Raw genomic sequence first — 27,670 nt, 5'->3', positions numbered from 1 at the left:
AGGGCCGGCCAAAGGTGAATGTAGGGATTCCACGTAGGAGGCTATGACAGTAACCCAAGTAAGAGATGGACAGGGAGGCAGAAGTGGTCAAAAGTGGTCAGATCAGGGGACCTGGGTGGTTCAGTCGGTTAAGTGTCCAACCCTTGATTTTGGCTCAGGTCATGATCTCAGGGTCCTGGGATTAAGCCCCACATCCCACTCTACACTGGGTGTGGAGCCTGCTTGAGATTCTTACCCCCCCTCAAAAAAAAGAAGTGGTCAGATCTATTTTGAAGATAGAAATGACTAGACAGATAAATAAAAATAAGTAACAGATAAGTGATAGCTGAAGAGCTGATTGGTGAAATGTCAACAGGATAAAACGGGGACATATGTGAAAGCACACCCACAGTTTACTATTGAGTAAGAAGCAGATCACAGAGCAGTATATATGATCCTACTTACACTAAAAATTATGTATTTGTACATCACAGGAAGGTATTTGGAATGATACACACTCAGCTGCTAACTAAGAGTGATTTCTTCTGGTAAATAGGATGAGAAGGGACGCGGGGAGTGATCATCTTTTCTATGCATTTTTGGTTTCAACAATGAGCATGTATACTCATTACTCACGTGGAACAGGACAGGTCATGTGGTGGTGAGCACCCCTCCACACGACAAAGTGAACCCTGAGCCAAAGGACCTCTTTAGAGGTAAATCCCCAAACAAAGCCAAACATCCAACAACATATTGGACCTAAAAATTCTCGCCAGCCTTTGGCTTCCTTCTCAAGAGAAACCATCTCGCAGGGTCACCTCTCTCTCTCCTCTTTGAGCTTCCGTTTCCTCACTGTTAAGACCGGGGTGACAACACATGCTCCAGTGGAAGGCTGACATACTGTATGCAAGTGGTGGGCAAAGCACCTGGGACACACAGGCAGTCAGTAAGCACCAACTTCCTCCCCCTCCCCAACAAGGATTCCAGGGCTCAAAATGGGGTTCCAGCACCACACCCCCCCAAAAAAGGAGAGGGTCTCCCTCAAAGCTAAGGGCAGAGCTGCTTCACTCAGACCCACTCTTGAGAAGGACAAAGAGTACTGTAAAAATACCCCTGTTCTAACAACAGTGTATGGCTGGACTCCCCGGAAGTGCAAGTCAAGGTCAGAAGTTCCTGACAAATTGTGATTTTCCTCTCTTGCTTGAGAGAAGGCCATGGGGGAAGGGAAAGAAAAGCAGAATGCTATTTATCTAAAATCACTAATAATTTCTGAGAAGCTCTAAAATGTGCATGCTCTTGCCAAATGGATGTCAAAAGAGCTTTGATCCCCATTTTGGCTGGAAATGACCCGTTCCCTTCTAATACAGATATATGGTTTTCGTGCCTTAAATCTGCCCAGTCAGATGCACAGCACATTCTTAATTATTCTGAAATGATTAAAAATGGAGCCATGAATCTATGCTTTGACATTACATGGTGATTTGACCCCCAGACATATCATAATGGGTTATTAACAATGCTTCCCAAATCTACTGAAATTTTTTTTCCAAAGCCATTCACTAATTAATAGCTGTTCACACAACGATCACTTTTGCGTAATTATGGAACTGTGCCACATTATTTTGTGATGAGAACATAATTATGTCCATTAAAATTATTTGTATAGTTTTTAACCTTCTGCCAGAAATAAATGAGGCTAGTCTAAGGGTAACACAAACTTCGTGACAATACCTAGAGGTTATCTTACCTGCAACACTTCCTGCCCAAAGCTTATTTTGTAGTTCCTACACTTGGGACTCTTCCTTGAGCTTTCTGGGAGCCTCTGGAAGCAAATGGCACTGAGGAAGTGCCTGGGAGGGAGGGTCTTCCTGATCTTGCTGGCTTCACATCTCCCCCTCTCTGGCCATTGGCTGCTCAGCCTCGGCCTCTGTGATCTCCTGGATGCCCCTTTGCCCCCCAGTCCATCCTCCTGACTGAGGCCTTAACACTGAGTTTAAGCCACCAGTCTGACCAAACTCCTATTTCCTGGGCCCTTGCCCCACTTCCTGACTGACTGACTGGGACTTGCTAGAACGCAAGAGCTCACCTCACTCACCCCTGTGTTCAGCAGAGCCTGTGAGACTGAATTTGCCTTGTCCAAAAGACCACTACCAAGTGGAGGAAGGTCAGAGAGCTGCATTTATGCAGCAAGACCAGGTGGGAAGTGAGGGGCCTTGCTTTTTCATGTCTAAAGACTTTACTTTTTGCTGGGACTATCTTAGGGTCTGTTTGAGATCAAGGGGGGGGGTGAGCCTTAGAGCTTACTCAATGAGTTGTCCCTCCCAGGTTCTAAGGCACTGCCTGCCGCAGATCTGGGTAAATCAAGAGGTCCCCAATGCACGGAACCAACTTAGACTAAAAATAGTATTCATCACTTACCTGAAATCCTAATTTAAAGGGCATCCTTCACTTGATCTGGCAACTCAAGATAGGGATGGAGGTAGGTGTCCTCCTACAGGGCACCTGCCCAACCACCCCAGGGGTTCTCCGTAATTCCTAAGGCACAGGCCAGCACAGCCATCCCTCTTCTCAGCAGCCACAGGTCAGGTGTTCTGGACTCAAGCTTAGAGCTCTGCAGGGCCAGAAAGGAAACCTTACTGCAGGTCTGTTTCATCAGAATAACCATGTCATACTGCCTCAGCCCCCACTCCTCTGTCCAGGTGACTCGTCTCCTGCCTAGTATTCACCTTCCTCACTTTCCAGGAGACAGGCTTCTCTCCCAAGCTTCACGCTCCTGCCAGCATCTCTAGCTGTGACCACAAGAGACCTCACAGTCAAGGGCAAAATGGACAGAGCTCAAGAGGTGATGGCCCTTAACACTGGCTGTCCTGCATTCCAAGAAAGAACTTCCTTCATACTGTGTGGGAAGCTGATTGTGGGTGGGGGAGAAGCAGGAGAAAAATCTTACAGCTGCAGTGAGGCTTATGACCTGCCCTCTCTTGCTCCCCATGCCCCGTAAGGTCTCCCCAGGAGAGGAAGCTTCCAGCAGCTTCTCTCCAGCTCCCCAGACTCATTATTTCATTTGGCCGACATGTATGTATTACACCCCTAGTTCATTTCAGGAAATGCTCTAGATGCTTGGGATACATCAGAAAGAAAAGGAACAGAGATCCCTGCCTTGCATCATTTACTCATGGAGCAATCCCAAAACTCCAAATTTCAGGAGCAAAACAGTCACAAGTCAAAATGGAACCCAAACTTGCACCACCTGTGTTAAAAATAGTTAACATGGCCTTGGACTGAAAACATTAGACTGTTTCAAGAAAAACAGAGAGGAACCAAAATAATCCAAACATGGCACAACAAGAACATTAATAAATATGATGAAGGTTGTTCTTTGGGGAAAATTAGATTCAAATAGTCAAATTTCTGGCAAAGAACCAAAAAGTTAGAATTTTAAATGATAAAGCAAATACAGGGAAGAATTATAAATTTCTGTTAGCTAATATTTTTTGCTAATGAATTCGAAGATCTCAGTGACATGGAAGATTTTCTAGGGAATATATAAATTATCAAAATGAACCCTGTAAGAATTTTTTAAGACCAATAATCAAGGAAAAGTTTACCAAATCTTTACTTCCACAAAAGGCTCTGGGTCCACATGTTGAATTTAACTTTCAAGACACTGTTAACTCTCATGTGAACCATTCAGCAACATGAAACCAAGTTGAACAGCAATGTAATTTAAGAGACTATCACAATTCAGGGCACCTGGGTGGCTCAGTCGGTTAAGCAGCTGCCTTCAGCTCAGGTCATGATCCCAGGGTCTTGGGATCGAGCCCCACATCTGCTCTCCACTCAGCAGCAAGTCTGCTTCTCCCTCTCTCTGTCATCTCTCTCGCTTTTGCTCTCTCTCAAATAAAATCTTAAAAAAAAAACTATCATAATTCTAACACTAAAATCTGACAGAAATAGTAAATAGACAACAACAAAATTATGGATCATCCTCACTCATGAAAAGTTATAATAACCCTAAATAAAATGCCAGGCAAGAGAATTCAACAGAATATTAAAAGGATAATATATAACAATAAAGTACTGTCTACCCCAGAATTGCAAAAATGATTTCAAGTTAGCAAATTAATCATATAACCTCTTGGATCAAGGCATCAGTTTTTTAGTGGTAGCCTTATGCTTGGACTCTTGTTAAATTCAAACTTTTCTTCTCTTGAAAATCCTAAAACTTGGGAATAGAATGATACTTGCTGAACATAATAAAGTATATACTGTATAAAGAACTTCTCTTCTGTGAGGACACTGGTTCTATCAAATGATTATCTCATTATGTGACACTATCAATGAGAAGAAAACATATATATACGCTCCTTGGTTATTATGAGATATGTTTCTTTCACACTGTGAAATAATGTCTTTCAATCAATGCACAAAGTTATGATTAAATAGTTCCTCCACTCTCTTTCCCACCAAGCTATCATTAAGTTGGTGCAGCTTAGAACCAGTATTTTAATTTGAGGAAATAAGATAAATCTCAAATGGGGGCGCCTGGGTGGCACAGCGGTTAAGCGTCTGCCTTCGGCTCAGGGCGTGATCCCGGCGTTGTGGGATCGAGCCCCCACATCAGGCTCCTCCGCTATGAGCCTGCTTCTTCCTCTCCCACTCCCCCTGCTTGTGTTCCCTCTCTCGCTGGCTGTCTCTCTGTCAAATAAATAAAATCTTTAAAAAAAAAAAAAAAGATAAATCTCAAATGAACAACTCACATCAACAGCGTGACACTTGAGTTTTGACATTAAAATCAGAAATAAGACAGGGATGTTCATTATCACCACTGAAATCTAAGACTATTCAGAAGGGTCCAATCAATACAGTAAGAAACAGCATTTAAAAATATAGCTATTAAAAATGAGACTATACTGTCATTTTCATTCAATCTTTCATGATAAGGTTGCATTCCAACAAGTCAAGACAGTTTAATCAAAAACCTATCGGAACTAGTAAGAAGAAAGTTCCAGATCATGGTTATTAGTAAATACGCAAAAACTCACGAGATGGCAAGATGTGGTGAAGCAAACATACGGCTATGCTGTTCGTAAGAATTTAAGTTCGTAAAACTCTTTTGAAAACAATTTGGCAATCCATACCAGAAATCTTAAAAGATTCATAGAAAAACAAACATAAGTTAAGACCTCCTATGGCAGATTCTACTGCTTTCTGAAAAGCTATTCGTGCTTCTTTCCTACTAACAGAACTTCAACTTTGGGGAACTATGTCCTCAGCCCAGGTTTAAGGCAACCATGGTACTCCTGTCACCTTCTACCACTAATTGATCTAGGACTAAGCATTTGATGTAGACCATGTAAAAGCAAGTGCCAGAGACTTCAATCCTTGGAAAGAGAGAGGTCTTAAGGAGACATCCCTTTTGCTCCTACTCTTTTCCTTCCTCTTTGGGATTCCATCAAACAATGATGTGATGCTTGGAGATGTGGCAGCTATTTTGAGCCATGAGGGGAGACACTGTGACTAAAAGAGAAAACCACTGGGCTCTTGATAGTATCACCAAACTATTGCTACTGCCTGTATCGTCTTTTCTCTCCATGTGCATCTGAATACACAGTGGGCATCCATCATTCACAGCTGTTTGACATCTTTTTAATAATCACATGATATTTTGGTCATTTCAAATCAATCTTACCTACCTATACCAGGAACCCAAAAATCCACTTATCAGACTTATCACTAGACTGAGGATATGGGTCCCAGGTTCTACTAATGTGACCCAGTCATTGGAACTTGGATTCAGGAGAGAGAGGTAAAATGGATGGCCATGTGCAAGGAGCTCAGTTGCCCAGTAGTGTGTTGTTGATGGCAGTTCGTCCTTCACAATCTGTGGGAGAGCTTCTGCAGTTCAGAAATTGGAGACATTAGAACAAAGCATCAGGAGGTGGCAGGAATGTTTCACTAGAAAGTTTCACAAAAGGATGGCGCACGGATCCTGGCTGCATTGTTCCTGGCTGTCATATCCAAGCCTAGCTCTCTGCATCACCACTCCAACCCCCAGAGATATTTAATACCTTGTGTAAAGATTCCTTTCTGCTTAACTATCAACACCATATTCTCTCATTTGCAAGCAAAAACCTGAACCTATAATTCCACCTCTAGCAATCTAGTCCAAAAAGAAAAAATCCAAAACCCAGAAAGAGCCTTGTACATAAAGATGACTATTGCTGCATTATTTGTAATGTTGAAAAAAAATTTTTAAACAAGTTCAATGTCTCACAATGAGAAAATTATTAAGTAACTGTAATGAAACCCTTTGAAGTCCATAAAATGTTAGTAATAACGTGGAAAACAAGACAATAATGCAATAGTACAGAATCATACATAGCTGATCAGAGCCATATGAACAACAATACGAGTGCCATCATCATTCCCCTACTTGGGTAAAGGGTCCTTTCTATTTGCCCAACAAGCACATCCCATGGCAAACACCTCGGGGGCCCGAGAGTCATCCCATTTTCCCTGAAAATTAGTCTTCCCACAGCTCAACTGTGGATCCTGGCAGCCATCCTTGTGCCTCGTGCCCGCGCTCCCTCCCTGAGCACAGTTGACTGGACCTTGGGAGACTACCTGACCCAAGCTGGGTCAGTGAGAATTTCCGCAGGTATGGGACTCAGAATGCTCATTCCCTCGTGTGACGGGAGTGAGTGCCAAGTAAGAACTCAAGTGGTCAGGATGGCCGTCTTCTTATGTCGAGAGACATGGGAAACACTGGCCTGCACAAGAAGTGGGGAGAGGAAAGGGGAAGTGGGGGTGGGGAGAGAATCAGGGGAGAAAAAAAAAAGGAGAGGGCCAATGGGGGAGGGTGACAAAAGGAGGAGATAGGAGTAAAAGGGAGAGACAGGGAGAGATAGGGAGAAAGAAGATGGGGAGAGATGGGGAGAAAGAAAAAGAGACAGGAGGAGATTGGGGAGGGTTGGTGGGGGAGCAAACAAGTTTCTACGTTCTACTCTCAGGCTCTTCCTAAGTCCCAGCTTCCTTCCTATCCTTGGATTCCAAAAGAAACTTCAATGCCCTTATAATAATTTACTGCCAATAACTAGTTTGAGAGGGTTTCTGATACTCAGAACCAAGGATGATTTTACCAGCACATTTCTCAAGATGAAACCTCAGGATGGGGTGCCTGGGTGGCTCAGTCAGTTAAGCATTATGCCTTCAGCTCAGGTCATGATCCCAGAGTCCTGTGATTGAGTCCCAGTCCAGCTCTCTGCTCTGCGGGGAACCTGCTTCTCCCTCTCCCTGCCGCTTGTGATCTCTCTCTCTCTCTCTCTCTCTCTCTCTCTCTCTCTCTCTGTGTGTCACATAAATAAATAAAACCTTTGAAAAGGAAAGGAAAAGGAAGAAAGCTCAGGATAGCATGGGTCATCTGAGGACATACCACCCTTAGCATCCCTGAGGTCTTTTCTACCCACCTTCACCTTTCCAAAGACTGCCCCTGGCACTCAGCCTGCACAGCCCAGCTGAAGTCCCCCCAAGCAAGCCTGGCCAAAGAAACCTGGAGGCACCAAGTTCTAGCTCCCCTCATTGGACTGATCTGGGTGGGGGACCAGAGGAGGAGGAGAAGGAACAAGAAAATACATACCATTTCTTAAGAATGGACTTGTCCTTACTGGAAGAAAAATAGAAATTTTGGAGCCGGGAGTTGTTTTAAAGGTCTTGGCCAGAGCCAGAAGGAGAAGTGGGAGAAGCAAACTGGTCCCAAGATTGGGCATTTTGAAGAGAAAGCTGATTTGAGCAGTGGCTAAAACATGGAACCCACAAGGACAGCAATGAGCTCAAGAGAACACTGAAGACTTTTGCTGTGTAACTCCTGGTTGTGGTCCTAGTAAGACGACCTTCAGCAAAGTTGTTCATTACCCTCATCAAGGCTTTTGGAGCCTCATGCATTTCCTTTAGATGTTTCATTGTACAGAGGTTGCCATCATGAAAGAAGGTCCAGTTTTTTTTCTGAAAAGACAGGGAGGAAATAAAAAAAAACCCATGCACTATTCAGAGTTTGGAGGATTGGATATGGTGGTTGGCATCCTGAAAATCAGAAGAAAGGTTTGTGCATTGGCTAAGGAAAGTGCTGCTGCTCACTGCACTTCGGACAGCTGCCCGGGCCGCAGGGAGCAGAAAGGCTGTCATCCTTCTGTACCATTTGCAATGGAACCTCTCCAGGAAACCGGCTTGACATGTAACTGAATTAATAGTAAGAGGTGACTGCTGATCACCATGATTAAGGCCTTTACTGATGCAGAAAATCCAGAACCTCGAAATGGTCAGACCTGCCAGGTTTCTCCCAGCCTGACTGCCCTGGGCAGTGAGGCAGCAGGACCAGGATGGAGGAGTCCATTCTCCCCTCCACCCCCTCTGGATCCCTGTCATTAGAGAGACAAAGAGCTTCCCACCCCGGACCCACTCCTGCCACCTTCTGAGAGAAGATTCACATCTAAAGATACAATGTCAAATTTTCTTCTGAGATTCATCTTCCCCAAAGGAAGCACCTCCTGGCAGGTCCACGTCTGCAGGTATGAGGGCAGTTATCACACTCCCACCTGGGTCAGGAATCGTGTCCTAAGAAGAAATCTCTTTCTATCCTGTCTCCCCTCTCCCATGGATTCAGATCTCTTTAAGACACTTTCTCTTCCCTCATTCTGTCACGCTCTTGGTTCCTCAACTATTAGCCAAGTCCTACGAGGTCTGTATAGAAAGATGATTGACTTGTCCTAACAAATTCCCCACATGCACTGTAACAAATACACCATCTGCACCCCCCATATGCATGTCCCAGCCTGCCCCCCAAAAAATGACCGAGGTGGCCCACCAGGGAGCTGACAGTTCTAATGAGGGAGAGACTTGATTAGCATAGCCAAAGCAATGACAACTCTCGGGAGAAGGCAATGAAAGTCCGGAGAATCTCAGACATGTCTGGGCAAAGCACAAGGACAAAGGGAAGAGAAACACACTGCACGCTGACCCTCAGAGGTGATGTCCTCAACAGGCCTTGGCCAGTGCTTGTGTTGGGATGAGTCCCTTCGTTCATCCTTTCTTGACCCTCCATCCACCCACCATCTAATTTTCCCTCCACCTCATCACTTTTTTACGCACTCCGTTATTCATGTAATCACCCAACCATCCAGGCAGCTTCCTGCGTATTCATCCATCCCTTCACTCACCCATTTTTTCCACCCAAATATTCGTCTACCCATCTCTGAGCTCCATCGAACCATCCATTCCTCCAGTACCCATGTTTTCAATCTCTTGGTTCAATTGTGTCCTCAAGAAGCCATCCTGCCATGTATCTATTCACCCATCTGTCTATCCATCCAACCAGCCTACCGTATGCAGGATCTAAGGCCAGGTCCTGTGGCTACAGATATGAGTGTGAGCTACTCCCCACCCATAAAGATCTCTTGGTCCACTGGGATCCAATGAAGAGGGGGGCCTAGGAATGTGTGCTCTGTCTGGGATCCTCAGGCAGCACCACCTGGCCGGTCCCATCACAACCCGGCCCAGGACCAGTTTCCCAGCAGGTCTAGGGGAGCAACATCCCATGCAGAGCTGCCAAGACATGAGTGTCCACTTCCCAGAGCGGTGCCTCTCAAGTGCCCAGACCAGGCGGGAGGGAGGACTCTTCAAAGTTGCAAAGGGCCCCTCATCTACACAGCTTCCTTCCTTCTGCCTCTACACCAGCACTGTCCAATAGAAATACAGAGCAAGTCATTACTTATAATTTTCTAGTGGCCACATTAAAAATTTTTTTAAGGTGGGGGCGTCTGAGTGGCACAGCGGTTGGGCGTCTGCCTTCGGCTCAGGGCGTGATCCCGGCGTTATGGGATCGAGCCCCACATCAGGCTCCTCCACTAGGAGCCTGCTTCTTCCTCTCCCACTCCCCCTGCTTGTGTTCCCTCTCTCGCTGGCTGTCTCTATCTCTGTCGAATAAATAAATAAAATCTTTTAAAAAAAAATTTTTTAAGGTGAAACTAGGGGCACCTGGCTGGCTTAGTCAGTGGAAAGTGCAACTCTTGATCTCGGGGTTTTAAGTTCGAGCCCCATGTTGAGTGGAGAGATTCTTGAAAATAAATACAATCTTTTTTAAAAAGGTAAAATTGGGGTGCCTGGGTGGCTCAGTCAGTAAAGTGTCTGCCTTTGGCTCAGGTCATGATCCCAGGGTCCTGGGATCGAGGTCCACGTTCGGCTCCCTGCTTAGCAGAGAGTCTGCTTCTCCCTCTTCCCATCCCCCACCCCACCAGTGCTCTCTCTCAAATAAATAAAAGTCTTTCAAAAAACAAAAAACAAAAAAGGTGAAATTTTAATATATTTTATTTAACCCAATATATATCTAAAATACTATCATTTCACCATGTACTCAGAATAAAAATTATTAATAAAATAGTTTATACTTCTTGTATAAAGTCTTCAAAATCCAGTATGTATTTTATATTTACGGGACATCTCGATTCAGACTAGCCTTTTCAAATGCTCAACAGCCACAGATGGCAAGCACCTACCTTACTGAACAGTCTGGTTCTAGACCCGACGACCACCATTCTAGGCCAGACTAAAACATGAGGCCACCCGAATATCAATGGATATTTATTTGCTAAGTGTGTACTAAGCAGTCCACTGAGCACTGGGACAGGAAGGACAGGGAAACAAAGAGCCCTGCACGATACTCACACCCCATGCACTGCCCAAACAAGCGAGGTCCAGCTCCAAACCAGCACCTCCTCAGCCAAACCCAGGACCTGCCGCCGCCAGACTGGCCTCCTCCCAAAAAAGGCTAGCCACCCTGGGTGGTGACTTAACGGGGCCCCTTGGAAGGCTGTCCCCACTTCTGAAAAGCCCCTCAAGGTAATTCCTCCCAACTACATGCAGGAAGGGCTACTGTGACATGGAGTTTTCTCCATCTTCTTGCGAGTTCAGGGCTATGTAAGCTCTTCTCAGAGATGGGGCTTCAGGATGCTGTACAGCCAGCCCCCCTATTTACCAGCTTCATCACAGCACAGACTGAATCGTCCTTCTTCCCCAGGCCCAGCAGATAAGGCTGGGAAAATACAGAGATGCTGATCCACAGGACACAGACTTCCCAGTCCTTGCAGACTTGGGCTCTCTTGACTTTATAGAAACAGCGCAGCAACCTATGGGGAGGGAGGACGGTCTCATTCTAGACCTAAAGAAACAGGTTTGAAGGGGCTGAGTGACTTATCCAAAGTTACAGAGGGTATCAGTAAAAGTGAGCAGCAGACTGGATCCCCGAGTGCCCACTGCCCACTCTGCTGCCCCCTTCCCCCTCACCCTTACTCATAGGCAGCCCCTCTAGACATGGAGATGAGGCTAAGGAGAGGGGTCTCAAAAGGTCACCTTTAAGATCCCGGAGCCATTCCACCCCCAAGGCAGGCCCATGAGAGACAGCCCTCACTGTCTGGCCCCACCTTCCTCCCATCCCTGTCTCCCAGAAAGAGGAGCCCTGTAAAGCCCAGCCTGTAAACTACGTTCAACACAGGACTTCACCCCACTGGCCTCTGTCTCTGCTGCCCCTTCTGCTTGCTCTATTCTTCCTCCTCTTCCCTTCTCTGCTGGGAAGAGTACTTACAGCCTTCAAGGCTCGGCCAGACCTCAGCTCAAGGAAACCTTCTCTGACAGCCTCAGGCAGAATGATCTCTCCACGTGCATTTCATCCTGTGAACAATCCTCCCATTGGTACTCGTGGTTCCAGTGCCCCTCCATGCTCTGGGCTCCCTGAAGGGCATATGGAACCTGTCACCACAACACTGCCCGAGAAGCAAGTTGGCCAGCACATAGTAGGGACTCAGAAAAATGTTTATTAAAGAAGCAGATGGGAAGCTTACTGTGAGCTGAGAGCCTGTGCCACCAGTGTGCTGGCAGTCCCCCACTTAGTCTCAGCCTCCTCCTGCTTCTGTGGAACCCCCCAGAGCCACTAGGAAACCTCCGCACACATGTGAACAGGTGAAGCCCCTCCTGGAGTGATTCTCCGGGGGGGTCCCAGCTTCCGTCTGTAACTCTCCGTGCCCTTTGCTACAACGCTACTGATGTACCATCATCCCCTCCCCACCCATGCACTCCAAGTGACATCGCCTTGACTCTGGATGGGAGGTATCAAAATCCCAGGTGATTTAGTTTGCTCAAGAGCATAATGGGGGGTTATTTATCTGTGTTCTCTAGAAAATGAAGGCAGTAGTAGATCTTGCTGATTATATGACCCCACTGAGAGGCAGAAATAATCTTGAAGGTAGTGAGTTAAATCACTACTTTGTAATTTCCTAAAACAAAACTAATACCCAAAGAAATGTTTTCTCCACCATTTTATAGCAATTTCACCATTAAACTGTCTTTGATTGCAATTCATAACAATGAATAAAGAAAAGGAGAAAGGATATGTTTTGCCCAGCCAAGAAATTTATTCTTCTAAACACTAACGATTTTCCCCATAGGCAGAAACACTGGGCATCATTTCCAGATGCCCATCATTTCCACAGCCCACCTAAAATGATGAGTGGGAGTTACCACCGTCACACTGCATGAGCAAACTGCTTCGTCCTCCCTCCTCCCCAGAGAAAGCCATCAAGTTACCTGCTCACGGTAAGGCTTGGATGGCCCGCACTGGAACAGCCCAACTGCCAGAGAACCCCACACTCTGTCGGTCGTCATCTCTGACCTTCACAGTCCAGGGGTGTTTATGCTAAAAGGCTCCTGGAAGGGGCAGAGAGCCAGCTCCAACGTGAGATGGGCTCTGAGAATGTCTAGTTAACGAGCCATGTATGTCTAGTTATCAAGCTGGCCACAGTGGCTGAGGGAGGGAGGTAAGACCACTGGCCGCCTTCAGCCACAGCCCCCACATTGAGACAACTATCTCCTGATGCCCGGAAAACCCCTACATGTCTAGAGCTCAGTATCTACAGGTATAGATTCCAGAACCCCAAGGTGAGCAACCCTGCACAGCCTGGGATGGACAGACAGGAAGGAAGGAGGACACTAGGCACCCCACTTAGCTGGTGGATCCCTCCTCACTTAGACACTCCCCTTAGGCCACCTCCTTGTAGATTCTATGACCACATGACTCCCAAGTTTCTGTGTCCAGCCAGCTCTCTACTCCAAGAGCCAGACTAAAATAGCCAACCTCCACCTTGACAATTCCACTCAGACATTTCAACAGTGCAAAGTCATAGACATTTAAAACTCAACCATCCAAATCTGGGCTGATTTTCTCCAGGAAACCCAATGTTCTTTACATAAAGGAGTGGCACCTATATCCATCCAGCTGTCCCATCCCACTGAGCAAGCCAGAACCCTGGGGGTCACACCTCCCCTTTCCCAGTAGCACATGCCCACCCCCTCACCGAGTCCAGGCGGTCCTACTTCGTAAATGCCTCTCAATTAAGTGCACGTCTCTGCACACCCACCTCCACCACGGTGGCCCACGCCACCATTCTCCAACCTGGACACCTGCAGTCACCTCCCAGCTGCTTTGCTTCCTTCCATTCTGGCTCCTGGGCACTCCATTCTCCATCAGGAGCCAGGTAACAGGTACGTCACTCTGCTTAAAACCTTTAACACTGGGCACCTGGCTGGCTCAGTCGGCTAAGCGTCCAACTCTTGGATTCGGCTCAGGTCCTGATCTCATAGGTCATGGGATGGAGCCCCGCATCTGGCTCTGTGCTCAGCAGGGAGTCTGCTTGAGATTCTTTCCCTCTGCCCCTCCCCCAGTGTGATGCACTCATGCACACGCTCTCCCCTAAATACATACATACATACATACATACATACATACATACATACATACCCTTTGCTCCTACGATGAAGGCCACATTTCCTCTCCCGTGAAGGCTCTGCGTGGTCTGGCTGCAGCCTGCTCCCCGCCCCACCTCCCACCATGGCCCCTGCTCTGTGCGCTCCAGCCACCAGCCTTCATTCAGTCCCTTGAACCCTCCTAGATGCCTCCCATCGCAGGGCCTGTACTCTCCGTGCCCACCGCACCTGTCTGGATGGTTTCCTTCAGGTGTCCACGCATCCCCACGGGAGGACATCTTCCCTTCCACGCACATTTTCCTCACAGCACTCATCACAGTTTGGGAGAACGCCCTCACACATGTGCTTATGGAATGTCTGGCCCCAGTGGAATCTAAGCTCCATGGGGGCAGGGACCACAGAGTTTATTTTGCGTGTCACCACACCTCCAGTGAGTCATTATTGTATAAATGAGTCATGAGTAAGGACAAGATCAGGGTTCCACTGCCACGGGCCCAGCATCTTTTCTCAAAGGAAGTATATCGTCTCCACAGGACAGCCCAAATGTCAGCCCCCTGTGGCCACAAACTGATCCTGGACCCCCCACCGCAAACGGACCCTGAACACCACCCCTTCATTTATTGCTCCCTTGAGTGAGAAAATATGGATGGCTCAGGGCCGCTTGTCTCTATACTAGGAGAGAGACACCGCAGCGTGACCCCAGGCACACCCTCAAGGCCCTTCTGCGGAACGTCAGCAACACCACAGGACAAGAAGCAACAGGCTCCTGTCTCCGAGATGTGGGGTCACCACAACTGGAACCGCCTTCTTACCCGTGTGCAGTTCCACATGCCCCTGTCTGCCCCGACCCCACACACAGCTCCCATCGTGCAAGACCCTCAACACCCCTGGGAGAAAACTACCACCCAGAACGCTCCCCAAGGGAAGCTATATGCATGGGGAGAAGTGTCAGGCTCAGCCTGGTGGGGCTTGGGACCGCAAGCTCAACAGCTTGACCCAGAGAAGAGGCCTGGTGATGTGACCCGCTCCGTCCCCAAGCATTTAAACTGAGTGCAAGGGCGAAGAGGGCGATGAATCAAAGCTGAAGGCCCCTCTCCCACAGTTCCACAGGGCGGGGGGCCATCAGCAGTTGGGCTGCACTGCCCACAGCGGAAGAAACATGGAAAAGGAACCGGTGCCTTCTCTTCACCTCTGGACAAGCTCAAGGCCACACACGCAAACCACAGGTACTCAGAAAAGTGGCTTCAGAGAGAGGAGAGTGCCTTCAGGACCAGGAGGGCCTGGCCAGAGTCAACTGGGTCTAAGGCCCCACCAGGGCCCCAAAGATGGGCCTTAAACAAAAGGAAAGAACAGGACCCAGATACCACCATGGTCCCTGACTCGACCTGCTCACAGACATGCGGGGCAGTCACAAAGTATTTGGGGAAACCATGCTGGGGACTGGCTCCTAATGAGTGGAGAGTCAAGGGAACGAGTGTGACTATGAGCCACCCAGAGCAGAGTTCAACAACCCCCCCCCTTAAGTGTACAGAATTTGTAAAATCAAAACAGTCCCCAGAGACGCAGACCTTCCAAATCTAAGTCCTGGGAGACGGGTTTATAGATCACTATTAAACTGCTGAGAAAAGGTATAAACCAGGAGAATATTGGACATAAATCAGACAAATGAGGCCGCAGCCCCATTAGTAACGGGGAGACTCAGAGATGGGCTAGCAGCATCAGAGTCTCGTGGACACTTGGTTCCGAGTAAGTGGGGGATGGGCAAGGGTAAAAGGCTGAGCTTCACTCCACTCAACCCCCCCAGAGCCAGCTCCAACACGCCGCCACCAGGCTTCCAGCTCAGGAAGGCAGGAGCACAGCCCAGTTGAAGGCCAGTGCTGTGTAAACGCTGCGGGGTCTGAGAGAGGCTCCTACTCTTTGTACTCTGTCAAAGGCACCCCGGCAGGGCCAGGGCAGCTCAAGCCCCCGGAAGAGCAGCCCCATCTCCTGGGAGGTGGAGTACATGCTGGGAGATGGAACTTGCCTGTTGGGGAGTCTGGGCTGACCCCGAGCAGAACAGCTCTGCCCACTTCCTGGGACGTGGCCAAGCAGGCCTTTCACCTGTGTGTCCTGACACCCCTCCTGCCCAGAGAGGGGAGGCCAGCGACGTTACAAAGAGGGAATCCTTAGAAAGGGGTACCCTCCCAGATGAGGAGGGGAGAGTGTGCTCTGCTTCCAAACCTGTGTGGGAGCTTTGGGGGTGCCCCTGATGCGGGATGGAGGGGTCTCTAGGAGGGAGATTCCAGCTCACCGCCCCCCGAGACTGTTCCCGAACTGTGGTACCACAAGACCCAGTGCCACCACAGGCCCAGCAGTGCAGTTGGGGGAGAGCGAAAGACAACAGAATCCCTGTGTCCATTTTACACACGAGACGAAGGCTCTCAGAGGGTTTGTGAACTATCCAAGATGAGGCAGCCGCATAGGCCCAGCCACCGTCCCACCTTCTGCTCAGGGAGCAGGTGTCCACTTCTGCCAGTGTTCCCCCCACATGGAGTGCACACGCTCTGGGGACATGTCACAGAGGCAAACTGCACATGGGACCACTCCCCAGCATCCCCTCCCTCTTTGACCATGCACCCCCTCCCCAGTCACCTTGCAGGACCCGAGCACCAAAGAGGCAAGAGTAAGGCAGAGGGGCCAGTGACTGCCCATGCTCTCCGTCCCAGCACCACTGCGGGCGTCTTGTCGTGAAAGATAACCTCTGTAATGACCACAGGGAAGGGAAGGACAAGCCTGTATCCTTTTTATTTTTTATTCTTTTTTATATTTTTATATTTTATTCTCTTTCTTTTAAAGATTTTATTTATTTGAGAGAGAGAGATTAAGGGGGGGAGAGGGAGGGAGAGGGAGGGGGAGAGAGAGAGAGAGACAGACAGACAGACAGGCAGAGACAGAGACAGGCACAGCAAGCGAGAGAGAGCACAAGCAGGGAGGAAAGAGAAAGTAGGCTCCTAAAAGCAGGGAGTCAGATACGGGACTCAATCCCAGGACCCTGGAATCATGACCTGAGCCAAAGGCAAAATGCTTAACTGACTGAGCCACCCAGGTGCACTTCCTTTTTTTTTTTTTTTTTTTTTAAAAAAANTTTTTTTTTTTTTTTTTTTAAATAAAATTTTTCTTTAATTTTTTTAAAAACTTGAATAATTTTTACCTAGGAATGTCCATGTGGCGAGAACAAAGGTGAGGCCCTGGAATGGCTCTCTCTCACCTGAGGGCCCAGCTCTGCCATCCACTGCGATGGCTGGGGTACCGCTGGTTTATTTAACATGCACTTCCTGACCACCCCTGACACCCTGGGCGTGTCACAGGCACTGGTGTGCAGTCATGATGGGGTGACACATGGTTCCTGCCCTCCTGGAGTTTATAGTCTAGGGCCTTACGACCCCAACAAACAAGGTAGGGACAGACTATGATAATAATCGTCTATGGCGAGATGCCGGGGTGGTTCAGACAGTTAAGCACCTGTTCATGTCCTGATCCCAGGGCCCTGGGATTGAGTCCTGCATCGGGCTCTTTGCTCCATGGGGAGCCTGCTTCTCCCTCTGCCTGCTGCTCTGCCTGCTTGCACCCTGTCTCTCTGACAAATAAAAATTTTAAAAAATAATAATCATCTATGGCCGGCACTGTTCTCTGTATTTTAAACTGATTAAGTCATCTAATCCTATGAGGAAAGTTCTATTATTACCTCCATTTTACAAAGGACGCACAGGGGGTTAACCAACTCTTCCAAGGTCACCCCGCTAGTAAATGGGGGATCAAGAACAACAGCACAGCTGTGTCTGGTTCTAAGCCCTCTCTCTCAACCCCCTCACTCTGCACCTCTTGTGATAAGATCTATGAAGGAAACGAAAACAGGGCGATGGGGAAGAGCCATTGGCAGAAGACTTTTTTCCATAGGGAAACCAAGGGCAGCTTTTCTCAGGAGGGACAGAGACCAGAAGGGAGTGAGCAAGGGAGCCATGAAGCCATGGGAGCCCCCGAGAAGCAGCGTTCCAGGCAGCAGAAACTCCAATGCAAAGCCCCAGATGCAAAACCAAGCGAGACTGGCATCCAGAAATGCAAGGAGAGCTGGTGAGGCTGGAGTCCCGGGCAGGAGGGAGGAAGTGAGAGGGGAGGAGGCTGGAGAGGAGGCCAGACCCAGATCTCCCCGGCAAAAAGGGAGTGTTTGCTTACCTTGACGAGCCCTGCATAATACACCCAACCGTTGAACCGCTATATTGCACACATGTAACTAATGCAATACTGTATAGTAACTACACTGGAATTAAGGGAAAAAAAAAAAAAAAAGGAGGGAGTGTTTGATTCAAAGTACACAAAAAACCCTGAAGACGGTCTGACCCAAAGCAAGGAGAGGCTCAGAGTGATTCTGGTGGGAGGGGGGCAGGGCCAGGACCTGGGACAGTGAAGCAGGGCCTTTGGGAAGATCCCATAAGCCTTCTTGCTCATGGAGAACAAAGTTCTCATGCCCTCCCCAGAGTGTGCCATGCATCGAGAGGGTCACAAGCAGGGTGGGGCATGGTGAGGTAAGAGACCCAGCTGCCAGGGAGGGCACCGAGGAATCCAAGGGGCAATTTGGCCCAAGGTCCCAGGCTAGCCTCACCAGCCACCCATTTCCCACTTCTGGCAAAAAAAAAAAGAAAAAAAGTGTCTTTTCCCTTCCAGACCTGCCACAGTTCTGTTCCCTGAGAGCCAAGTTTAGTGGTAGGATGAGAAATACGGAGATATGCTCATCTCCAGGCAATGAGTGGCAAATTTTTGGCCTCAGCTCGTCCCCACACAGGCAGGAATTTTCTCCTCACTCGCCCTGCCTCAGGCACCGGGCCCTGAGGGTGTAAGGTGGAAGAGCAAGGCTCAGAAAAAATGTGTTCCCTGGAGTGTGAATAATCCTATTAATAACCATAAAACTTCCGTTCACTAAGCCAGACATTTATATTCAATCTGCACGATGATCCTAGCAGGGAGGCAACTTCTTATGCCCATTCTGTGGGCAAGAGAGGAGCCCCAGAGAGGGTAAGGAACACGCCCAAGGTCACACAGGTGCTAGAGGCAGGTGCCAGTCCCCGTCTAATGGCACGGTATTACTCATGCCTCACCAAAATTATCTTCTTACAGCACAGAGCCGGGATGGGTTTATCTCACGCTGAAATGCCAATAGGGCTCATTTCACCCGACGGATCAGAAGAGTTAACATTTACCGAGGGCTTGCTAGGTGCCAGGTGCAGGGCTAAGCCCTCCACACACACCACCCTGTTTCCTCTTCAAAGGCAGATTCTACAGTTACCCCGATTTCACAAATCAGGAAGCAGAGTTCAGAGAAGCTAATTAGGGGCTCCAGGGCTGGGTCACGGAGGAACGGGCCCTTGGGCTCAAGGCTGTCTGAGCTCCACAACCAGTCATGCATTTGTTGCCAGAAGCCCATTACCTAGGGGTGCTCTGGGGTAGACTGGAGTCAGGGATGCCTCATCAACCTCCCCAGGGAGACCAGATGGGAACTTCCAGGGAAGAGGAGGAAAGCCGAGCCTGTCTCTGGACCAGACCGAAAACAGCTGGCTTGGGATATGCGCTCCCCAAAGGAATTGCTCCACTTTCCGCTCTTCGAGACGGGTCAGCCAGAGGAGCTGTGCCAAGGCCAATGGACGCAAAGGAGAGGCCCCACGCCAGGGAGGCCCTCTCCCCCAGACCAGGTTGAACCCTGGAGCGCAGGCTGCACACCAGCCGGATCCCCAATATCTCTGGGTCCTGCACGTGCCCCAGCACATGAACAGAGGAAGCTCCGCCAGAAAAACCTCACCTATGAGCAAAGGGCATCGAAGACCATCCCGTGATGGGGCCTCTTCACCCGAGCACAGCCACACTGGTCTTGCTTAGCATCTCTGGCCCGCCAGCACTTGAGCATGTGGACCCAGAGGTGGATGAAGGGGATGGCCCAGGGGCCGGGGGTCCATGACAGCCCTGAGAGGAGCCATGCCATCGAGGGACACCGCACTCTCTCCCAGCCCCGAGGGCAGCACGTCATCAGCAACTTGCCCTCTCCTGTGCAGGCCACACCTGCCATAAGGAAGGAAGCCCAAGGGAAGCACGGCTGAAGCAGCTCTTTCTGCCCCGAGCCTGGAGGGCTGGTGGGCAGCCACCTGCTCCCCGTGGTTGACTTCTGCTCTCTCCCTTCCCATCCCTGGTAGGAACGGACGACTCGTGGGGCCTCTCTGGGTGCCAGAACGGTGCTGGGCCCTCACACGAGTTCTGGTTAATCCTCATACTCCCCCCAGCATAGAGGATTAGTTATTATCATCTCCACGGAACAGAGGAACAAACAGAGGCACAGAAAACCTCAGGGCCGGGCCCACAGTCACCCAGCTTATGGGTGGAACAGCCGGGACTGGGCCAGGCCTGTCCAGGTCCAAATCCTTCCACCTCTTTCCTCAGCCTCTGGGGTGCACCAAACATCTCTGCACCCCTCTCCGGAGCACCAGAGCCCAGGGCCCATCAAGCAGTAAGAAGCCCTCACTGCCTCCTTCCCAGGGAGCTGCACCTTCCAGCTGCTCTCCCCTCCCTCCTGCTCGGGGCCTCCTCACACAGTGGCCGGAGACTGTCAAGCCTGTGGCTGCCCCAGGCGCACCGCCAGGCCCGAGCTCTGACGCTTCAGGCTCCCCGGCTGCAGCATGGCTGCATCGGGCTCCCCAAATGTTGTTTACTAATAAATCCCTGAGAATTTACGATAAAGTTGATAGGGCCTAACTGATGGGTCTGAGGACAAAGGGAGCCAATTACCCTACTCTCTGCTAAGATCTTTCAACAGATGTTTGCACGTGTAAAATGATTGCTGGTGGTTGGGAATCAGATACATTTCCAAACTTCCCTTTTACTGCCACTCATAAATGTTAGATGCGGCGAGATCTACACTGCAAATTCAGTTATTGCCATTTTGTCCCACACATGTGAAGCCAAGGCTACATTTGGAGTTGGTGTCCTGGTCCTAACTCTGTGGCTCCAAGAAAAACATGCAGAAAAACTGGCGCAAAGAGGAGCAGAGGACATGCCACCCAGGGCTCATGGTTGGCCACCGTGGTTCTGGAGCACAGGTCAAACGGCATCACCAGCCCCTGACCTCTGAAGTTTATACTTCGGTTGACTCAAACCTAGAGTAGCAGATGAGGCCCCTCCCATCCTTCCAGAACCCCAATCAGCCTAACTCTTGCACATTTGGGTGGGATTTGCATACATGGTTCTACCTGGTTCTCTGGAATCTCCCTGGGCCACCCACAGCAGCGACACCAGGAAACCAGCCATGCCATCAGCTCTGCTTCTGTGCCTCCTCACTCAGCTGCCCATACAGTAAGTGGGCAGCGTGAAGGCAGGACAGATACAGAAAAGTAAGTCTGGGAAGGTGGAACCTGCATACCCAGAATTCTCAACAAAGTTTCTTGCTCTCTTTGCTTAAGCCCAGAAGCCATTTCCAACAGACCATCCCCTGGGCCTGCTCGCAATGACAATCCCAGAAACCTTCCACCCCATCTCTGAGCAGGTGTGCCCCGGACAAAAGGGGCCTCTTATGGGTTGAGTTGTGACCCCATCAAAAGCAGTATGTGTAGGGGCGGCGCGGGGTGAGGGGAGGGGTTTCAGGTGGTTCAGAGTCCGACTCTTGGTTTCGGCTCAGGTCATGATCTCAGGGTTGTGAGGTCGAGCCCTGCATAGGGCTCTGCACTCAGCATGGAGTCGGCTTGAGAGTCTCTCTGCCCCTCCCACTCGTGCTCTCTAAAATATATAAGTAAGTCTTTAACGGGGAAAAAAAAAATGTATGTTGAAGTCCTAACCCCCAACACCTCAGAAGGAGACCTTAGTGGCCAAAAGGGTCTGTTTTCTCAAGGTAAAATGAAGTCATTAGGATGGGCCCCAATCCAGTATAACTGGTGTCCTTATAAAAAGGGACATTCAGACACAGAGACAGACATACACGAAGGGAAGGTGATGTGAAGACACGGAGAATCCCATCCGGAAGGTAAGGAACAGCTGTGGCTCGCAGAAGCCAGGAGAGGGCCCCTCTCCCTCACAGCCCTCGGGGGAACCAACCATGAGAACGCCTGGACTTCAGACTGCAGGCCTCCTGAGCTGACGGGTGATCAGCTCCATGGTTTAAGTCCCCGGCCATGCGGTGCCCTGTTACAGCCCCAGAAAAGCGGATACACCCCCCGTCCCTGGGACACGGTGCTGGACAGGAAGACAGCCAGACGGGCCACTCACCTTGTTTAGGGGGCACAGCTTCGCCCTTGGCCCGTCAGACGTCCAGGGTGGAGGCAGGCATCCCTAACGTAAGCGGCCTCCGGGCTGCAGGAAGGGCACCGACTGGCGTTCATGTAGTCCCGGTGTTTGGTGAAGCTGGGAACTGGGCTACTTTCCCACAAATAGGGCTTAAAAGAAAAGAACATTTAATCACCACCCAATTGGCCTATGAATTAAGAAGGAAAAGCCCCAAAACAGCACAAAGGGAGCATCACCAGAGCCTCCACAGAAGACCCTTACTACCCTGCCTCCCTGTTCCCCAAGAGCCCAATGTGAAACGTAAGGACGGACGTCCATTTACATTTTCACCAGGACAGAACTGCCACCAACAGCAAACACAGGCCCACAAAGGAACAAAGACAGAGAGGGCCAAGGAGGAGAGACACAGACGCGTGGCTGAAGAAGGCTGTCCGTGTGTCCTGGAACTAGGAACGGCAGCCCTGTGCTCTGACGCCACCACTCCTGACTGCTTTCCTGGCAAGCCAGCACAGGTATGTTCCTCTTGCCCACTAGCTTGAGAGAAAAAGATGAGGTCACTCGTTTGTCAGGGAGCCAGGCAATGAGCTTGGTCACTGCAACTAGGCGTGGGGCCGGCATTTCCAAACATCCCTCAGCCAAACCCATTTTACAGCTGGATGTTAGGAATGAGGGAGCCTGGTTGAACAAGGACAAAAAATGGCCAACGTATCTCCAAGCAAGTGTTCCCAGAGACCACAGGGGCTGGAGCCCCACCTGGCTCCACGGTCGCACCAAGTCACCAGCCTCCTCACCAAAGTCCCTCCTGCAAACCAGCCTGCAACCCTATCCTTAGCCCCATCACCCTCAACTCCCCCTGTTCTAAGGACCAGGAGTTACAGGATGTGGGGCTGTAGAGAAAAGACACTCCCCAGATTACTCTGCTTCGGCTCACAGGATTCCCACTCTGAATGTGTGCCAATCTTTTTTTCTTAAGATTTTACTTTTTTAGGGACGTCTGGGTGGCTCAGTCGTTAAGCGTCTGCCTTTGGCCCAGGGCGTGATCCCAGCATTCTGGGATCGAGCCCCACGTCAGGCTCCTCTGCTGGGAGCCTGCTTCTTCCTCTCCCACTCCCCCTGCTTGTGGTCCCTCTCTCGCTGGCTGTCTCTATCTCTGTCAAATAAATAAAATCTTTAAAATAAAAAAAAAAGATTATACTTTTTTAAAGTAATCTCTACATAGAACATGGGACTCGAACTCACAACCCCGAGACCAAGAGTCTCACGCCCTACGTAGACTGAGCCAGCCAGGTGCACTGCCACGCTTTTCTTAACACATGAAACTGTTTTTCCTAAAAGCAGATTCCCTCTGATTCTACTCAGAACACATGTGATCCCCCACTTAACCACAGAAACCTGGGCATAATCTCTGACCACCTTCCTTCACAGCCCACGACCTAGCCCAGGACCCCCATCTCCCAGGGCGGCAGGCCCCTACTCCGGGCCCACAGATGGCCACAGCTTCACACCAGCCTCTCTGCTGCCAGCCTGCCCTCCCTTCCCTCCACACAAACAGCAGGCTCTCTCTACAATGAAAATCAGACCCAGCCATGTCCCTGCTTAAAATTTTACCAGGGTTTATCAACATCCTTGGGAGAAAAGCCAGAGCCCTTTCTTATGAAAGCAACAAGGGTTCCAAATCCCAGTAATGCTCTGGGCTAGAACCTCCCGCCGCTAGCATGGGCGACCTACCTGCTGCGTCCTGCAGGCGGTGCCAGCCATCAGTACAGGTCCTGAGCACAGGCGGCCCCCACAGATGTGAGACCCCTACTGCACTATGTGTCCCTTTGTTGTGCCTGTTCAAGCATGCCACACTCAGGCAGCAGCCAGGCCCAGCAAACGTCCCCAGGGCCAAGGCACTGCAGATCTGGGAGCCAGCCATTCCCACACACCCAGGTGCAGGGGGCGAGGTGAGGAGGCCTCCCTCCATCCTCCTGTCTCACCAACCTGGAGTCCAGCATGGTTGATAAATTCTCCCAGGGGTCCCCGCAGCCTTTCCTATAATGTGACCTTGCTCACCACGCCCCCAACTCTGATGGTGTTTATCATCTTCAATTTCAAATGGCCCCAAGCCCCTCTATAAAATAAAGGGCACACAGGGTACCTGGAGGCTCAGTGAAGGGTCTGACTCTTGAGCTCAGCTCAGGCCTGATCGCAGCGTCCTGCGTTCACGCGGGGCAGGGAGCCTACTTAAAGAAATAAAATAAAATAGGGGCACCTGTCTGGCTCAGGTGGTTAAGCGTGCAACTCCTGATTTCAGCTCAGGGTTGTGAGATCGAGTCTTCCATCAGGCTCTGCCCTGGGTGTGGAGCCTGCTTAAAATTCTCTCTCTCTCTCTCTCTCCCAAAAAAATAAAATAAAATGAAGGCTGCAAAGGTGGGGGGAGCATTTTATGCGACTCTACCCACTGGCTCTTAGCCCTTACCTCTGGGAATTCTCTACCCTGAGCTTTCCATCCTGAGCTGTTTCTCAATCCCTGCTCACCCTTGGTCAAGCTGACCCCTCTCTCTACCGCTTATGCAACCACCCCCCACTCGTCCTTTGCTTCTCAGCTCTGGGCCCACCCCCCCCCCCCCCCCCCCCCCCCCAGTCCGCTCCATAGCTCCGTCCGACCCCACGTGGTGGTGAATTATCTGCTCTGTAGGCTGCAGGAGACTAAGAGCTGCATAAAGATAGCTGTGGGCCCTGCTGCGGTTTGCATCCCCAGGCCAAGGCAGAGTTCCGTGGCTGCTTGGAGAATGTGAAGGGGGAAAGAAGGGGGAAGTTCTGACTCCCCAGTGAGGTCCTGCGAGCACCAAGCCCCTCCGATGGTGGCCATGCCTCCCAGGTACCACTACCAGCCATTCCCGAGCAGTAGGCACCATCACGGCGACGCCAGACTGTCAGGGGCCATTTATTTTGTAAACTCAAATTAACAGGAAGCAATTTCATTACCAGATAGTGCTGCTTGATGAGTTCATTCCAATTCAGGGCTTATTTTTAAATGTCCTTAAAAGCTGTGCAGAGCGGGCTAAAGAGCTGAGTCTGATACAATGGAAATTGCATGACACTATGTCTCACCTGGGAACAGCCATACACCAAAGCCTTTCCCACTCACTGTGAGGCCCTCTTCCAGTCACAGAGCTCCCCTCCAGTGTGAAGAGGGGGTGGACAGGGGTGTGCCTATGTGGAGCTGGGCTTCGGAGACTGAGGGCCCAATTAGAGAAGGAACTCAATTCAGCAAATGCTTCTCCACCCTGGAGAAGCTCGCGGCCTGGCCAGGACAAAGACACATGCAAAGAAGAAATCACAGACTTACCTGCTCCATGAGCCAAGCCAGTGGGAAGCACCAAGGAGATGAGCCAAAGACCAGTCCCCAGAGAAGGAGGCGTCCCACAGGAGGGATCGCAAGTCAGGACAAACCATTTAGCCCAAATCTCCACCAGGGTCAGAGTAAAGCGGGTGTAACATTCAAAAAGACAAAAAGTCCAGCCGTTAGAAGTCGTTGCAAAGACATTTCAACTCTGACTTGGCATTTCTTAAGGAACGCTTTGCATTTTCCTCTCTCACTCCTCCCCACAACTGTACCGGAATCTCTCCCTTTCCCCCTCCTGCCCACACAGCCTTCACCCCTGACTGTTTATTTCGTCAATCAACTTCCTTTATTTCCCCCTTACACATCACCCAGGTTTCCCTTCCTCAGAACAAAGCATCTGCACCACCTGGGAACTGTTAGAAATGCAAATGCGCGGACCCGGGACAGATCTGCTGAATCAGAAACCCTGAGATGGGGCCCAATGACCCGTATGTCACAAGCTGCCCAGCAGATTCAGAGACACTTCAGAGCCACAGCTATACCTTAAAGGGGAGCCCAGCATCTGATCCACAGCAAGGCTCCTCGCTACCCCTCTCTGCCTTGCCACTTCATTTCATTCTCTTGTACCCACTCTCCTGATGAGGCATTAGAGAAACCTGGAAAACAAGGTGGCCAAGACTAGAACTCCTAGAGGCCAGGCAAGGACAGGAGACCATCCTCTGGCAGGGGGTGGGGGTGGAGGTGGAGGAGAACGCCTGGGGACGCTCGTATCTTTCCCACCGTTCAGGAGTGGGATCTCTACCATGAGGCAAGGAGAGGAGACTGCATTGGTGTCCCGGGGCTCACCGTCAGTCCGGTCGCTCTGAGGCTGCTGTTCGCCCTCTGCTGCAGACGCCCAGGATTCAGATAGTCCTGCGGCTGCTTCCTGGCAATCTGCCCACAGCTGGAGACCCCCTGCCCTCCACAGAGGTCCGCGTCACCCCATTCTGGGGCTACCGATGGGATCACACAGTCAGGAGGAGTGACTCGAGGCAAAAAGGATGGGGGGACCTCTGGCTCTAGGTGGGAAGGATTCATGTGTTACTGTAGGGACTGGGAGCAACACTGGCTCCCCCAGCCAGGGGCTGGAGGCCACGGCCCCAGGTGGACGTCAGTGCCTCTCTCCCCTCTGGCCTCCCTTCAGCATTGTTCCTCAGGAGCCTGGGTTCCTGGCAGGTGAGCAAGGACAGGAAAGAAGGTTCCCTGGGACTGCTTATTCTTTGCACAGCCAGTGAGGCTTCAGAAGGCAGAACACATGCCCAGTGTTCACAATACTTTCATCCCGCTTGACTGCCTTCCGTCCGCATCCATCATTTCTGTGATGGAGGGGGCTGGTGTTGATCCCAATTATACAGATGAAGAAACTGAGCTCCTCGAGTTGAAGTCTTTCACAGTGAGAATGCGGGGCATGATGGGCAACACCTGGGAGCTTCTTGGAACCCACTGCAGCCTTCTGAATCAGATCCTGCCCGAGCAAGAGCCCGGCTCAGTGTACGAAGCGCCGGGCTCTTCTGGAACTAGTGATGCCACACGTGGAGAGGTAAGAACCGAGGGGGTTACTAGCAAAAGCCTATAAAAGACCCCCTGTTCTCCAGCGGGGGACCTCCGTGAAACCACACCTCTTCTCCGTTTGGCGATCCTGCAGGAGGGGAGATGGCCGACTGCATTCTCTGAACTCCGGGACTACTTCGGGCGGAAGGCTCGAAGCATGGCGACCCCAGGCAAAGGCAGAGCGATGCTGCCCTCTTGTGGCAGCCTCCGTGCTGCAGCTCATCCGAGGCCACAGCACAGCCAGGGGCGGGAGGGCTGATTCTCACCCAGCCAGGGCCGTGCAAACGAGGCTATATTCTTAACGATTCACTTCTGGAGGGCAGAAGCCCCATATTATAGCCAAACAACGTTCTGGAACATTAATGTTCGTCAGACAGCTGGAGTGGGGATTCTAGCTCTGCCATCCACCTGCTCTGAGCGCTTCACCTGCTTGGGTCACCCTTCGTCATCCACAAAGGGCAGGCTTGGGCTTGGGATCCGATGTGAAGTAGAGTTCTAATGCTTTGGGGTTGTTATTCATTGAAAATAACGCCCTGGTGTATGCAGGCATTCCTTGAACGCCTTCTGCATTCCGTGCTTCATGCTGGCTGGGGGGTCGTTTCGAGCTAGGCAGAGCCCACACTTCAGTTGTAGGAGGTAGAAGAGACAAGGACAGGACGAGTCAGAGGA

The 27,670-nt window shown here is 50.3% G+C and overlaps 1 long non-coding RNA gene across 1 annotated transcript; it reads right to left on the bottom strand.

Annotated features, from left to right (window-relative positions):
• Positions 1-22,062: 22,062 nt before the first annotated feature.
• On the bottom strand, positions 22,063-25,651 carry LOC117801464. The gene is made up of 2 exons (XR_004624016.1): positions 25,415-25,651; positions 22,063-22,229 (listed from the first exon to the last, which is right to left on the bottom strand). It is a non-coding gene; the product is annotated as an uncharacterized LOC117801464 (long non-coding RNA).
• Between the last annotated feature and the right edge of the window lie 2,019 nt (positions 25,652-27,670).

Source organism: Ailuropoda melanoleuca, chromosome 3 (assembly GCF_002007445.2).
Source record: "Ailuropoda melanoleuca isolate Jingjing chromosome 3, ASM200744v2, whole genome shotgun sequence".
Classification (NCBI taxonomy): Eukaryota; Metazoa; Chordata; class Mammalia; order Carnivora; family Ursidae; genus Ailuropoda; species Ailuropoda melanoleuca.
Note: the sequence above shows the minus strand (reverse complement) of the source record. Positions and strands in the feature narration are given on the sequence as shown.